Raw genomic sequence first — 13,047 nt, 5'->3', positions numbered from 1 at the left:
CCCATGGAACATGGAAGTTCCTGTGCTAGAGATTGAATCTGAGCCACAGCTGTGATCCGAGCTGCAGCAGTGGCAGTGCTGGGTCCTTTAACCCACTGTGCTGGGCAGGGAATTGAATCTGTGCCTCTGCAGCAACCAGAGCCACAGCAGTCATATTCTTTTTTTAAAAAATTGTTTTTGTTTTTGTTTTGTCTTTTTAGGGCTGCACCTGCGGCGTATAAGACGTTCCCAGGCTAGGGGTCAAATCAGAGCTGCAGCTGCTGGCTTACCCCACAGCCACAGCAGTGCCGGATCTGAGCCATGTCTTTGACCTTCACCACAGCTCACAGCAACGCCGGATTCTTTAGCCCCCTGAGTGAGGCCAAGAATCGAGCCCATGTCCTCATGGATCCTAGTTGGGTTAGTTATTGCTGAGCCATAAGGAGAACTCAGTTCTTAACCAACTGCACCTCAGTGGAAACTCCAGGGCCACATCTCTGTCCCCTCATCTGTTGGGATAGACGGAGGTTGTCTCCACGTCTTGGCTGCTGTGGACAGTGCTGCTGCGAACACGGGGGTGCATGTATATTTTTGAATGATAGTTTTCTCTGGATATGTGCCCAGGAGTGGGATTGCTTCTCATATGGTAACTCTTTTTGGTTTTAAAGGAACGTTCACGCTCTTTTCCATAGCGGCTGCACCAGTTCCCATTACCGCCAACAGTGCAGCTCTCCCTTTTCTCCAGACCTTATCATTTGTAGACTTTTTTTTTTTTTTTTTGTCTTTTGTTGTTGTTGTTGTTGTTGCTATTTCTTGGGCCGCTCCCGCGGCATATGGAGGTTCCCAGGCTAGGGGTCGAATCGGAGCTGTAGCCACCGGCCTACGCCAGAGCCACAGCAACGCGGGATCCGAGCTGCGTCTGCAACCTACACCACAGCTCACGGCAACGCCGGATCGTTAACCCACTGAGCAATGGCAGGGACCAAACCCGCAACCTCATGGTTCCTAGTCGGATTCGTTAACCACTGCGCCACGACAGGAACTCCTGCAGACTTTTTGATGATGGCCGTTCTGATTGGTGTGAGGCGATACCTCATTGTAGGTTTTTCGTTTGTTTTGTTTTTGTCTTTTTAGGGCCACACCCACAGCATATGGAAGTCCCCAGGCTAGGAGTTGAATCCATGCTGCAGCTGCCAGCCTACACCACAGCCACAGCAACACGGGATCCCTGACCCACTGAGCGAGGCCAGGGATCAAAGCCGCATCATTGTGGATACTAGTCAGGCTTGCTACCCCTGAGCCACAGCGGGGACTCCCTCACTGGAGTTTTGATGTGCGTGTCTCTAATAATGAGTGATGTTGAGCATCTTTGCATGTGCCTGTTGGCCGTCTGTACGTCTCCTCTGGAGAGATGTCTGTAGGGGTTCTGCCCACTTTGGTTTTGGCTGCAGTGCTCAGCGGCTTGCTGTGGGGTCTCAGTCCCCAGAACAGGGGCTGAGCCTGGGCCATGGCCCTGAACGCGCTGAATCCCAGCCACTAGACCACTAGGGACCTCCCTTTGGCCCATTTTTTAATTGGGCTATTTGTTGCCTTGGTACTGAGTTGTATGAGTTGTTTGTTAAAGATGTTTCTAAAGAATGTACGGAAGACAGTGATCTCAAGTGGAGGAAACTAAGATTCAAGAAAGAATGAAAAGCAGGAGTTCCCCTTGTGGCTCAGTGGAAACAAATCTGACTGGTATTCTTGAGGACGCAGGTTCGATCCCTAGCCTCACTCAGTAGGTTAAGGATCCGGTGTTGCTGTGAGCCATGGTGTAGGTCGCAGATGCAGCTCAGATCCCGAGTTGCTGTGGCTGTGGTGTAGGCCAGGGGCTACAGTTCTGATTGGACCCCTAGCCTGGACCTCCATATACCTCGGGTGCGGCCCTAAAAAAAAGAAAAAACCGTGAAGGAGCTCACAGTCTGCTGGGCACTGGCACAAGCACTGCCCACAGGGGGACCCTCAGAGTGCGGCACCTGCGGAGCCCGGCCCTGTTCTGGAGGTTGGTTCTGGCTGGTTCTGCATCTGACGGGGCTTGGACTGTGTGTTTCCGCAGTCTCAGATGGTTCAGCATAGACGTGTGTAAACTGTGCTTTATAACCATATAAATTGACCTTTATGTTTGTGGTTATTTTTTCTTTTCACTTGTGGTTTTAGATTTTTACCCATCTGGCCCTCCCACCCCACCCCGTTCGCCTCCAGTGGACTCTGCCCAGGAGAGACATAGGCTTGCTTGTTGATTGACTGACTGTGCAGATGTCCACTGCCCTCCATGGACTCACACTGTCATTTTTTCAGACCAGATAGAACTGCAGTGGTGTGTTGGTGAATGTTAACGACTGGGTCTCTGAGAGCGTGAGCACCTCCTGCTCGGGAGCGTCGCTGCTTCTCTACAGCAGATGCTCCGCCATGTCTAGTTTGAGCCCCGCGTGATGCGGCTGAAAGTGGCCTTGGGAGAGGCTCGCGGTCGGCTCCTGTGAACAGGTCCTGCTGCTCTGGCCGTGGCTGAGCCCGTCCTCTGTGGCAAGGTGACCTTGCCCTGTTTCTTCTGTGCTTTGCAGTCTGGACCTCTGAAAAGAACGTTCTGGGCTCCGTGTGGGGCAGCACAGTTAGTTCTCACAGCAGCTCCCTGGGGAGGGTGCTCCTTGCCCCTGTTTAGAGGTCAGGACATCAGGGCATAAGGGGTCATGTAACTGGTCTCAGGTCACACAGCAGAGCCAGGACTTTGGTTGTAAGTCTTTTTAAAAAAGCCGCTGATCTGTGGTCACAGAGGTTATAGGGTGCATTCAGATTCTGATTTTCTCTTAGCAACCTCCAGCACGGAATGTTCCTTTTTGAATGGCTCTGTTCCTGGAACTACCTGAGCATGTGGATTCCATTTTTCTTTGGAAGCTGCCTTCTGCCTGATGGTTATGCTAACCAGAAGAAGTAGATAAAGAAGCAGAACTTGAAGTTTCTCTCATTTGTCTGGATAGGAATACCTTGCTTGGCTTCCAGATAGACTGGAGGACATTGTCAGGCTGTGCTTGGAACCCTTGTGCCGTGTTGCTGCTCCAGGTACAACCAGAGGCGCCTCCAGTCAACGCGCCAGTTCATGAGCCAGTAATCTGCTCTAAACATGCATTGCCAGGAGTCCCTGTCATGGCTCATTGGTTAACGAATCCAGCTAGTATCCATGAGGACTCAGGTTCAGTCCTGGCCTTGCTCAGGGGGTTGGGGATCCAGTGTTGCCGTGAGCCGTGGTGTAGGTCGCAGACGTGGCTCGAATCCCATGTTGCTGTGGCTCTGGTGTGGGCCAGCAGCTGCAGCTCCTATTCGACCCTGTAACCTGGGAACCTCCATATGCCACAGGTGCGGCCCTAAAAAGACAAAACAAAAAACATGCACTGTCCGTGGTTAGGCCTCTAGGTCACCTGGGGAAGGAAAATGAGTCTTCCTGTAGGTGAGGCCAATTAAGAGGTTGCTGGCATCTCTGCCGAGGGTAACTCCTGTTGTTGGGGGATGAGAAACGTTTGGAAAAGAATTCTGCAGCATCACTTTACACCAGTTCCTTTGGCAGTGATATTAGCTGCATCTAAACCAAACTGTCGCAGTAAACTCTGAGGGAGGCTGCCGATGCGATCCCGTTGTTTCTCGAAAGGCATGGCGAGCTGGCCCGAGCACAGAAGTGTTGTTACACACGGATGTTTGCTTTAATGGCACAGAAATGTCCCGATGTGAGCTAGTGAGGCACATGGTCAATCTCAATGAGGGATTTGACTGACCTAGTTTTAATTCAGGCGCCAGTGGTAATTGATGTAAGTAGAGATTCTTAGATGCTGGTCTGGAGTATGGGTGAGATGAGCAAGGGTGAGCTTTTCTTTTTCCTTTTTCTTTTTTTTTTTTTTTTTTTTTTTGTCTTTTTAGCTATTTCTTGGGCCGCTCCCGCGGCATATGGAGGTTCCCAGGCTAGGGGTCGAATCAGAGCTGCAGCCACCGGCCCACGACAGAGCCACAGCAACGCGGGATCCGAGCCGCGTCTGCAACCTACACCACAGCTCACGGCAACACCGGATCGTTAACCTACTGAGCGAGGCCAGGGATTGAACCCGCAACCTCATGGTTCCTAGTCGGATTCGTTAACCACTCCACCATGACGGGAACTCCTTCTTTTTCTTTTTTGCTTTTTAGGGCTGCACCCGCGGCATATGGAGGTTTCCTGGCTAGGGGTCAGATCGGAGCTACAGCTGCTGGCCTGCACCATAGCCACAGCGATGCATGATCCGAGCTGTGTCTACGACCTACACCACAGCTCACGGCAATGCCAGGTTGTTAACCCACTGAGCGAGGCCAGGGATCGAACCCGCAACCTCATGGTTCCTAGTTGGATTTGTTTCCACTGAGCCACGCCGGGAACTCCAAGAGTGAACTTTTCTTGAAAGTGAATTTTTTCAAAGGTTTCTTTCTTTTTTTTCTTTTTTTATGGCCACACCTGTGGAATGTGGAAGTTCCTGGGCAATGCCAGCTTTTTTAACCCACTGTGCCGGGATGGGGGTCAACCTCCCCCACCTCTGTAGCATCCCAGGCCACGGCAGTCAGATTCTTAACCCCATGGCAGGAACTCCTATGGCTTTCTTATTTTGATATATATATTTTTTTCAGTTGAGAGAAAATCAATTTATTTATTTTTATTACTCAAATGAATTTATCACATCTGTGGTTGTTTAATGATCATAACAATCCAATTTCTCAGGATTTCCCTCCCACAGTCCAAGCACATCCTCCCACCCCCCAAACTGTCTCCTCCGGAGACCATAAGTTTTTCAAAGTCTGTGAGTCGGTATTTGTTCTGCAAAGAAGTTCATTGTGTCCTTTTTTCAGATTCCACATGTCAGTGAAAGCATTGGATGTTGGTGTCTCATTGTCTGACTGACTTCACTTAGCATGATAGTTTCTAGGTCCATCCATGCTGCCACAAATGCCATTATTTCTTTCCTTTTAATGGCTGAGTCATATTCCACGGTGTCTATGTACCACCTCTTCTGGATCCACTCCTCTGTCGATGGACATTTAGGTGGTTTCCATGTCTTGGCTATTGGAAACAGTGCTGCAATGAACATTGGAGTACATGTGTCTTTGCGAGTCGTGGTTTTCTCTGGATAGATGCCCGGGAGTGGGATTGCTGGATCCAATGGTCGTTCTATGTTTAGTTTTCTGAGGAATCTCCATACTGCTCTCCACAGTGGTTGCACCAGTTTACAATCCCACCAACAGTGTCACAGGGTTCCTTTTTCTCCCCTCCCTCTCCAGCGCTTATTGTTTGCAGACCTTTGGATGATGGCCATTCTGGCTGGTGTAAGGGGGTACCTCACAGTGGCTTTGATGTGCATTTCTCTACTAATGAGTGATGTTGAACATCTTTTCATGTGGTTCCTGGCCATCCGTATGTCTTCTTTGGAGAACCGTCTGTTTAGATCGTCTGCCCATTTTTTGATGGGGTTGTTTGTTTTTTTGGTATGGAGCTGCAGAAGGTGTTTATAAATTTTGGAGATGAATCCCTTGTCAGTTGATTCACTTGCAAAGATGTTCTCCCATTCTGTGGGTTGTCTTTTTGTTTTGTTTAGGGTTTCCTTTGCTGTGCAGAAACTTTTCAGTTTGATTAGGTCCCGTTTGTTTATTTTTGTTTTTATTGTCAATATTCTAAGAGGTGGATCTGAGAAGATGTTGCTGTCATTTATGTCAGAGAGTGCTTAGCCTATGTTTTCCTCTAAGAGTTTTATAGTGTCTGGTCTTATATCTAGGTCTTGAATCCATTTGGAGTTTATTTTTGTGTATGGTGTTAGGGAGTGTTCTAATTTCATTCTTTTCCATGTGGCTGTGCAGTTTTCCCAGCACCACTTATTGAACAAGCTGTCCTTTCTCCATTGTATATTCTTGCCACCTTTGTCATAGATTGGTTGGCTGCAGGTGTGTGGGTTTAATTCTGGGCTTTCTATCCTGTTCCACTGGTCTATATTTCTGTCTTTGTGCCAGTACCATATGGTTTTGATGATTGTTGCTTTGTAATATAGTCTTAAGTCTGGGCGCCCGATTCCTCCAGCTCCATTTTTCTTTTTCAGGATGTCTTTGGCTATTCTGGATCTTTTGTGCTTACAAACAGACTTTAAAATATTTAAAAATATGGAATGCTTCACGAATTTGCGTGTCATCCTTGCACAGGGGCCATGCTAATCTTCTCTGTATCGTTCCAATTTTAGTACATGTGATATTTAAAAAGCCATTGTTGTCTGAAAGGAAGGAGGTCCCAGAGGGTGGTTTACCCTTTCCTCCTTGTGTCGCCTTTATCTTTCCTCACTTTCCCTCCCTCCCTCCTTTTTGCTTGGTAGAGTGAAAAAGTTGGCAACCTTTTTTTTTGCTTCTTTTGCGTTTTAGGGCTGCAACCCACGACACATGGAGGTTCCCAGGCTAGGGGTGGAATCAGAGCTACAGCCCCTGGGCTACACCACAGCCACTGCAATAGCAACACCGGATCCGAGCCGCATCTGTGACCTACACCACAGCTCATGGCAACGCCAGATCCTTAACCCACTGAACGGGGCCAGGGATCAAACCTGCAACTTCATGGTTTCTAGTCAGATTCATTTCTGCGGTGTCACTTCAGGAACTCCGCAGCCTTCTGTTAGTTGCCTAGATTAAAAGAAGCAGCTTAGCAGCCAGTGAAGTCCCAGTGTCTTGGGACTGTCGAGCTGGGCCACCTTGGGCCGTGGGCCCGTGGAGGAGGGAAGCTGCTGGGCAGACGGGTGGGGCGGGGTCTCTGAAGCCGGAGCGCCCTGCCCTGTCCTGGGGTGGAAACCCTGACTGGACTCTGGTTTCAGATTTGGGGGAGGTAAGCGGTGGGCACCTGGTTTATTCTTTGCCGGTCGGGATGTGCTCAGTGTCTGCGTGCCACCGCCTACCTGTGTCTGCCGCCCGGGCACCCGCAGCTTCTGCGGAGGGGGCGCTGTCGGCCCCTGAGATCCCCAGGCGGGCAGTTCCGTGCGCCCGGGCTGGAGAGGGGGTGGCATCTGGGGTCCCTGTGGTGGCTCAGGAGGGGCACTCCCGTGAGAGAGCTGAGGGAGGGGCACGCGAGGGCTCGGTACGCTGTTCTCTCTTGCCATTGGGCATGTGTGAAATTTCCCAAGTGCAGAAGATGGACTGGGGAGTTCCCGTCGTGGCGCAGTGGTTAACGAATCCGACTAGGAACCGTGAGGTTGCGGGTTCAATCCCTGGTCTCGCTCAGTGGGTTAAGGATCTGGCGTGGCCGTGAGCCGTGGTATAGGTCGCAGACGCGGCCTGGATCCCGCGTTGCTGTGGCTCTGGCATAGGCCGGCGGCTACAGCTCCGATTAGACCCCCAGCCTGGGAACCTCCATATGCCGTGGGTGCGGTCCTAGAAAAGACAAAAAACAAACAAACAAAAAACTAAAACTAAACAGATGGACTGTATCATGGACCTGATTCTATTTCTTACTTTTTCCCATTTAGTCCCGCCCTTTAGGCTTCACCCGTGTTGTCACGTGTCCGTCTAGGGTGCTGGCTCTGGCTGTGCGGGGTGCACCCACGTTGGCTTCCCACAATGCCACCTGTCCTCGTAGGGGGCCCTTGGGTTTCTTTGGGGTATGGCGGGGGCAGTGGGATTGTCGGGCTGGTGGATGGTACAGGTGAACTTGCTGAGTGCTGCCGTGGCTGCCCTGGAACTCCCCCTCCTGCTGCCTGGCCTGCCTGGCCAGCCCACCGGGCATGAAGTGAGAATATGTATTTAGTTATCTTTTTCAAAGCATTGGTTTTTGCTTTAGTTGATCTCATTTTTTTTGGCCATGGCCGGAGCATGTGAAAGTTCCAGGGCCAGAGACTGAACCCAAGGCACAGCAGTGACAACGCTGGATCCTTAACCCACTGAGCCACCAGGAACTCCTAAGCTCACTTTTTACTTTTATTTTTTTTAATTAATTACTTTATTTATTTTAGGGACTCACCCATGGCATATGGAAGTTTCCAGACTAGGGGTAGAACTGGAGCTGTAGCTGCCGGCCTACACCACAGCCACAGCAACGTAGGATCCAAGCCTCTTCTGTGACCTATAGCACAACTCACAGCAATGCCAGATTCCCGACCACTGATCCAGGCCAGGGATCGAACCCACGTCCTCATGGATACTAGTCGGATTTGTTACTGTTGAGCCACAATAGGAGCTCCTAAGTTCACTTGAGTAATTTTTTTTTTTTTTTTTTGTCTTTTGTCTTTTTGTCGTTGTTGTTGTTGTTGTTGCTATTTCTTGGGCCGCTCCCGCGGCATATGGAGGTTCCCAGGCTAGGAGTTGAATCGGAGCTGTAGCCACTGGCCTACGCCAGAGCCACAGCAACGCAGGATCCGAGCCGCGTCTGCAACCTACACCACAGCTCATGGCAACGCCGGATCGTTAACCCACTGAGCAAGGGCAGGGACCGAACCCGCAACCTCATGGTTCCTAGTCGGATTCGTTAACCACTGCGCCACGACGGGAACTCCATTTTGAGTAATTTTTGAGTAATTTTTTTATTATTATTCAATTGTAAGTGTTTCTTTTTTTTTTTTTTTTTTTTCTTTTTACGGTTGCACCTGCGGCATATGGAAGTTCCCAGGGTACATGTCTAATTGGAGCTGCAGCTGCCGGTGTATGTCACAGCCACAGCAACACCAGATCCTTACTCACTGAGCGAGGCCAGGGATCAAACCCGTATCCTCACAGAGACAACGTCGGGGCCTCAACCCACTGCGTCACAATGGGAACTCCCAATTGTGTTTCTTAATCATGTTTTTAACCTAAGGATTTTCCAAGGGTGTGTTATTTGGTCTCAGACACATAGGATTTCTTTTAACAACTTTGTTGAGATGTAATTTACACACCATAAAATTCACCCGTTCCAAGTATTCGGTGGATTTTAGGGTATTCACAGAGTTGTGCAACCATCACCGTGGTCAAATTTGGTCAGTCGCCCTAGAAAGAAACCTGTACCCTTTGTCAGTTACTCCCCGTTTCCCTGCCAGCACCCCCACCGCCATTATCCCTGTTTTCCTCTCTAGACCTGCCTGTTCTGGTCATGGTGTGGAAGCGGCGTCGTACACTGTGTGGTCTTTGATGACGGACTTCTCAGCGGCACCTTTCGAGGTTCATCCAGCTTTCAGTGCCTGCCAGTCCGCTTCCGTTTTCTTTATGGAGTCATGGTCGGTTGTATGGGTAGACTGCGTTTTTGAAATGCAGTCTTCCTTTGGTAGACATTTGGCTTGTTCCCACTTTGGCTTTTATGAATAATGCGCGGTGGACATTGGGGGACAGTTTCTGTGTGGACGTTTGTTTTCCTCTCTCTTGGGTGTGTGCCTGGGTGGACTTGCTGGCTCATATTGTAACTCTCCGTTTAATCTTCTGAGGACTCGCTGGATGATTTTTCAAAGGCGCCGTATCATTTTGCATTGCCATGAGCTGTGGTGTAGGCCAGCAGCTGCAGCTCCAATTCGATCCCTAGTGTGGAAACTTCCATATGCCGCAGGTACAGCTCTAAAAACAACTGATAAATAAAAATAAAATGTATCTTTTTATTATTGAGTTATGAGTTCCTCATATGTTCTAGATACAAGTCCTTTATCAGATATATGATTTGCAAAATTTTTTTTTTGGTAACAATTTTCTCCAGTTGTGTAAGTTGTTTTTACACCTTCTTGAAGGTGTCATTTGAAGCACAAAACCCACTTTTTTTCCTTTATTTAAGTATAGTTAATTTACAGTGTTGTGTTAGTTTCGAGTGTACAGCAAAGTAACTCAGTTATACCCATGTATATTTTATATTTTTCCATATGGTTTATCACAGGATATTGACTACAGTTCCCTGTGGTCTACAGGGACCTTGTTCAGCACAAAAACTATTTTTGAGGAAGTCCAATTTGTATTTTGGTTTATTTTTTTTTAATTATTTTTTTTTGTCTTTTTTGGCTGCCCCTTGGCATAGAGAGTTACCTGGCCAGGGATCAGATTCGAGCAGCAGTCATGACCTAAGCTCTGGCTGCAGCAATGCTTGGAGCCTTAACCCACTGTACCAGGCCTGGGATCGAACCAGCACTCCCAAGAATTGGCAGATCCTGATGGCGCCATGGCGAGAACTGTGTTTTCTTTTGTTGCTGTTGGTGAAATAGCTAAGAAACCATTGCCAAATCCCAAAATCATGATTTTTTTTCTTCTAAGAGTCTTATAGTTAAAGCCCTTAAATTTAGGTCTTTGATCTGTTTTGGGTAAATCTTTGTGTGTCGTGTGTAAGGGTCCACATTTCTTCCTTTGCACGCAGATATCTAGTTGTTCCAGCGTCATATATTTTTTGGGCCACACTCAACAGCATGTGGGAAGTTCCTGAGCCAGGGCTCGAACCCGCACCATAGCAGCCACCTGCGCTGCTGCAGGGACAGCATTGGATCTTTAACCTGCTGGGTCACAGGATAACTCCCCAGCGTCATACCCTGAAAACGCTGTTCTAACCCCCATTGAATTGTTTTGGCATCCTTGTCAAAAAGCAGTTGACTAAACGTGAGTGTTTGTTTATTGACTCTCGTTCTGCTCCATCATCTCGATGTTGCTCCGTATCCTGGTCCACGTTGTCCTGATTCCTGGGACTGTGCTGTAAATTTTGAAAGTGGAAAGAAGGAGTGTTTCACCGTTGTTCGTCTTTAAGACTGTTTTGTCTTTCTCAATCTCTCACTTTCCATGTAGATTTAAGGATCAGCCTGTCTCTTGACATATGAGATTTAAAAAAATTATCCTTGAGCTACTAATTTCCATACTTCATTGTGTTGGGGGAGACAGCCTACAAGATAAGGGCCGTTTGGAGGATGTTGAGGCTTCTGGTATTGATTTAATGTCTTTCTGGGGCTGCACCCATGGAGGTTCCCAGGCGAGTGGTTGAATCAGAGCTATAGCCACTGGCCTACACCAGAGCCACAGCAATGCCAGATCCTTAACCCACTGAGCTAGGTCAGGGATCGAACCTGCGTCCTCGTGGATGCTAGTCAGATTCATTTCCGCTGAGCCACAATGGGAACTCCTGATTTAATATCTTTTTTTTTTTTTTCTTTTTAGGGCCTTGCCTGCAGCATATGGAAGTTCCCAGGCTAGGGGTCGAATCAGAGCTACAGCTGCTGGCCTACACCACAGCTACAGCAACACGGGATCCGAGCCACATCTGTGACCTACACTACAGGTCACAGCAATGCTGGATCCTTAACCCACTGAGCAAGGCCAGGGATCAAACCTGCATTCTCATGAATACTAGTTGGGTTGGTTTTCACTGAGCCATGACAGAAACTCCCAATTGATTTAATACATTTATATTTGTAAGTGTCACGTGGTGTGTTCAAAAGGAATTTATATTCTCTGTCCTTTGGGTGTAGATTTAATATCTCTTTAACAGCTTGAGCTTATTCCTAGTATTATTCCCCTTTTTACCTCTGCAGCTGTAAGAACTCATACAGAGGGACCCCTTGCTGTCTCCAGTGGTCATGGCTTGCAAAACTGGCACAGAAAAATCACAACCAGGAATTGACACTAATACAGTCCACCACTGTTATTCTTGCTTCTGGAGTTCTGTTTGTAGCGTGCGTTTAGGCATTGAGTTCTGGACAGTTTGTCGTCTGTGTGGGTTCCATAACGTGCTATCACAGACAGGTGGCTGCACGGTTCCGAAGCTGCGAGGATTCTCACGTTGCCTTTTTATGGCCACACGCGTTTCTCTCCCTCCTCCTGTCCCTCCTCATGCCTGACCACTAGCAACCCTGAATTTGTCCTCCATTTCTAAAGTTTTTCATTTCAAAAATGTCATATATCAATGGAATCATACAGTTGATAACCTTTTGGGATTGGCTTTTTATGCCCAGCGGTAATATGCTCAGCAAAAAAAAAAAAATTCAACCTGAGAAACTCTTGTATTGATTAGTTTATTCCATATAGAATTTTTGAAATTATTATTCGTACGGATTTCTACCATTTTATTTCACATTTTCCATTTACTAATACTTTCCTTTTGTTTTTGTTTTTCCTTTTTAGGGCCGAACCCATGGCACATGGAAGTTCCCAGGCCAGTGGTCTAATCGGAGCTACAGCTGCCAGCCGACACCAGAGCCACAGCAACGCTGGATCTGAGCCGCGTCTGTGACGCACACCCTTAACCCGCTGAGCGAGGCCAGGGATTGAATCTGCTTCCTCGGGTGCTAGTTGGGTTTGTTTCCGCTGAGCCACCGTGGGAACTTCTTCCTTTTGTTTTTGTTTATTTCTCTTTTTCTGTTTTCCATTGGCTAGATTGTTTTTGTTTCTATTTTACTGCTGGTTAAAAGTTACACATTCTTTGGTTTTTTTGTGACCTCCCTAAACTTAAGACCATTTTGTCATGGGTGTTTCTTCTGACTTTTTTTGTTGTTGTTGTTGTTGTTGTTGTTGTTGTTGCTATTTCTTGGGCCGCTCCCGCGGCATATGGAGGTTCCCAGGCTAGGAGTTGAATCGGAGCTGTAGCCACCGGCCTACGCCAGAGCCACAGCAACGCAGGATCCGAGCCGCGTCTGCAACCTACACCACAGCTCACGGCAACGCCGGATCATTAACCCACTGAGCAAGGGCAGGGACCGAACCCGCAACCTCATGGTTCCTAGTCGGATTCGTTAACCACTGCGCCACGACGGGAACTCCTGACTTTTTTTTTTTTAATTACTTAATGAATGTATTGCATTGATAGATGTACAACAATCATCACAACCAAATTTTTATAGCATTTCCATCCCAAACCCTCAGTGCATCCCCCACCCTCCACCCTCTTCTGACTTTTTAAACTTAATGTTATCTCTGCTTTTCTTCAATAAGACAATTATCTTAGCACCCTCTTCTCCTAATTATCAGTAGAAATGTCTACTGGGTATAATTCTAATAAGATGAATGTGCGAAAAGGATGCTTATTTGGTTAATAGTGAAAGAGTGATAAAATGACATGCCACAGAATTGACC

General features: G+C 47.9%; 1 protein-coding gene and 1 non-coding gene across 49 annotated transcripts in view; one reads left to right on the top strand and one right to left on the bottom strand.

Moving 5' to 3' along the window:
• The window catches only part of PPP6R2 (protein phosphatase 6 regulatory subunit 2), a 76,799-nt gene that overhangs the window by 25,752 nt on the left and 38,000 nt on the right, over positions 1-13,047 (top strand).
• Positions 6,172-6,275, bottom strand: LOC146403056 (U6 spliceosomal RNA). Its single transcript, XR_014804673.1, has one exon. It is a non-coding gene; the product is annotated as a U6 spliceosomal RNA (small nuclear RNA).

This window comes from Sus scrofa, chromosome 5, assembly GCF_054392235.1.
Source record: "Sus scrofa isolate SSC_HxYL_T2T_F1_AM1 chromosome 5, Sscrofa_HxYL_maternal_Yorkshire_Landrace_v2.0, whole genome shotgun sequence".
NCBI lineage: Eukaryota > Metazoa > Chordata > Mammalia > Artiodactyla > Suidae > Sus > Sus scrofa.
Note: the sequence above shows the minus strand (reverse complement) of the source record. Positions and strands in the feature narration are given on the sequence as shown.